Genomic DNA, 3,810 nt, shown 5'->3' with positions numbered 1-3,810 from the left:
ATAGTGAACATTTACCGCACAAAGTGAAATTCGTAACGGTTTTAAAGTTATGAGCCTTTGAACCAGCCGTGCGCGGGCAGGTATACGGCGAAACTTGAAACTTTAAACGCATTTTCCCGAAAACCACATTTTTCGACTTGGCGGAAGTAATAACTCACACAATTTTCAACGAATCACATCCGGTCTTTTTTTAACATGTATAAAAATGTTTGTTCTATGGAATAGACTATTATTATATCGATATCTGTAATATTTTATTTTTTATCAACACAAAAGTATCGGAAATTTTTAGCAAAAAGTGAACATTATTTTTGAAATGTCGCCATTGTGTCAATTTTTGTTCAAACTTATTTTCTTTAGTCTATTCCAGAATTACATTTATTCTTAACAGAAAAATCGTTGTGTTAGCTGTTTCAGACAAATTTTAAGACCTGGAGAACATCCGCCAGGACGCCATGGTTGGCGCGCAGAGATTTTGGCTGCTTCATATTCCGCTGCAGTAAATTAATAAAATTGACTAAAAATTTTTTTTAAATATACTTTAAAGTGTAATAAATACAATATAAAAGGTTTTAGTTTCTACGATGTTTACTTTTTCTACAAAAAATTCACAAACATTGCCTATTTTTTGACCTAACAAACCAGAAAGGACCCTTAAATACCTGTGTCCCCATTTGGGGGTGGAGAGGAGGGGGAAAGGGCCGGAAGAAGGGAGAGGGGGGGAGTCAGCCAATCGGGGCGTTGTAGGCTGATCAATTAAAAAACTGGGAGGGCGGTGTGCCATATCAGGTTAACCTGATAGCCTTTGTCGCGATTCAGGTTATCAGGGTGTTTCAAGATTTCAAGGCCTTCGCAGTGTTTAGGTGTGAAATAGCTTCGGGACGGGGCCAGCATGGTGGCTTTGTCAAACTGGACGACGTGTCCGGTCTCAATCTTGAGTTCGACTAGGGCTGATTGTGAGAAGTTGCCGTATTTGGTACATCACTGATGTTCTTTGATTCGTGTACTGATCTTCCTCCCGGTTTCTCCTATGTACACTTTTCCGCAAGCGGGACATTCTTCAGTTCGTAGATTATCATATGTACTTATTATATTAGATTGTATATTGATATTAGTATTTATAATCTCGTTGTCAATAATTTGTGATGTATTTAATATTTCGGTCTCCGGTTCAGTATTTTTTTTTACATGATGCTATTTGCTAAATTTAGACGCCCTTTAAGGAATTCAACATGTTTTAGAACAAATAAATCTGCTGTCATTGATAATTTAATATTTGAAAGTAATTGCGTTTTTATGATACTAAATTCAGCTTCAACAGCTGCATCCAGTGCATGACAGCTGATTTATTTGCAGGTACTCTTCCATATCCGAATTTATCCCGATATACAGCTGACCAAAGAGGAAACCATTTCATGTCTTTTAATAATTTTATTTCTAATTGTGGAAGGTAGTGAGCGTTTTCTCTGTCGCCAATCTGTCGGTTGTTATTCAAATTTTTATGAACACACTGACTAATATTATTTGCCCATTTTTGCCATCGATTCGTTGTATTTGTATTGATATCTAATTCTTCTTCATTTTCAAGTTCATTATTAGTTGCATAATTTTCTACGTTATTTACTGTTTCGCTTGTCAATAAACACTTTAACTTCTGTTTATGAATTTCGCAGCATGTAAGTGTGCCATTGGGATTATTTCCTTCCGTTTCATTAACAACAATAGTTAAAATCGAAAATAATCTCTTCGGCTTCTTTAATATTGCGAGCTAATATTCATTAGTTGGTTAATACTTGCAAGATAAAACGTTTTTACGCGTAAACGTATAATTTTTAAAAAGTTTGCGTATTTTTTAATAAAGTGAGCAACGTCCAACGTCTGTACGTATGCAACAAGAAGGTATTTCTCTATCGTCCCATATGTTATTAGCATAGTCATCAACGGTATGATAATTAGTGAATGCTTGAACGACAGCACTAAACAAAGCTGTTGATGCATCGCAAGTTATCTCTCGTGGAAAAGGAGCACCACTTTGAATCCATTGTATTAACCACATCCAAATCGCTATTGTGGTATGTGATTCACTTAACATTTGCGTGACTGGATATCACAAGACACGGTAGTGTCTCGCGCCAAGTATAGGCGAAAAGTTTTAAAGTGACAAGCTAAAACCACGCGCGCGACACCGACCGTGTAGTTTACGCGAGTGCGCGAGTTGACGGGCCCTCAGAATTTCGGATCTCAACAACGGCTGATCCGACGAACTTGAGACTGCGCTTAATCGATAGCTTGGGTACGATTTGCATAATAAAAGTGTTTTTACTTTTCTCCTACGTGCCCCATGAGTGGAGATATTGCAATGCAAAGTCCGCGGTTGTGAATTTCGCGTTAAGAAACGTGGTCGTCGTCGTCGTCAACCACCAGAATTCCTTTTCATATTTCTGCCGCACGTGGCGCTCGCAAGCGCGGCTAACGTGACTGACGTTACCGACTTACGAGCGCACGTAAATACCGACTTACGAGCGCACATAAATAGAGTGAACTTAACCTTTGTGCCGATTTATTTAATAATAACGTGTCTCGTGATTAATATATTTGTCGCATTAGGGACTGATTGTGAGGTGTCTTCTCAAGTATCACTAGCACGGCAAAAGACTGTGTAACTGATTGTGAGTGTGCGCGATCGGTGACGTATGTATTGTATGTCCCAAATAGCACCGTACATCTTATGGACGTCCGTTTTACGTTCATTTTACTACCATACGTCCATGGACATAATAAGATCGTCCATTGTACGTCCATACAAAGATATACATTGGATGTGCATAAACGGACGTCCAGTGGACATCCATTTAAGATTCCCTTTATATAACTAATTTATGGATATATACTCCCGAGTAGAAATGAAATCATGCATGCCTTGTGTATGACGTCAGGATCCGATAGGGAGGAAGTAAGGAATGCCCTAATAAGGAATCCCTGAAATGTGCCTGATCCGGTACGCCTGATTCCTTCATAGAATTTGATAAACGTTAACCTGAATATATAGCACTAGTACCACTCACTGCCGCGGCGTGACGACCGCGCGTTAGTCTTTCTCGTAAGTAAAAATCATCCCGTATTAGTATAAGAGGCGAGCCGATATGATGCGACAGCGAGTTGTTGGATCATGGATAAACTTCAATAACCTGAATATACTTTTGATGACTATGTAATTTAACACAATTTAAAAATTAGTTTAAAAAATTGAATTTTCACCCTACTAAAATTTCTGCCCGGGAATGTATCCAGTAGAGATTTCAATTTTGTCCATAAAAAGTCCAAACTTCATTCAGCATTAGATTCATAGTTTATTCATTTACGAGTATGATCCATAATTCATCCATAAATATTCATTGATGGAAAGAACTCACTTTTATGTCACCAATTTGGAGCCCTTTTTCGCATACCAAAAGGACTCTTATTATACTCCACAAGAATTCGCAATGAATCACAAATAATTTTTAGATAGTATTCTAATGGAGCACTATAAGGATTCATTTTTCGGTAGGTCCAGGCTGGGGATAACGCTCTCGGAAACAACGGACCACGGTCTTACATAGACTGCGTTCAGAAACATCACCTGAGTGCTACATGCATCATTTATCCTTGTTTAATATTCGGTGAACAACAAGGATAAAATATGATACATGGGAAAACTCGGGTGATGTTTCCGAATATAACCATACAGGTCTTGAAATAACAATGGTGTGGGTAGGTCGATCATGGGCTCGATCATAAATCTTTTCTTCTAGCGTGAAATCGTAAAAA

This window comes from Vollenhovia emeryi, unplaced genomic scaffold (assembly GCF_000949405.1).
Source record: "Vollenhovia emeryi isolate VEMERY1.0 unplaced genomic scaffold, V.emery_V1.0 DF939450.1, whole genome shotgun sequence".
NCBI classification, from domain to species: Eukaryota; Metazoa; Arthropoda; class Insecta; order Hymenoptera; family Formicidae; genus Vollenhovia; species Vollenhovia emeryi.
Note: the sequence above shows the minus strand (reverse complement) of the source record.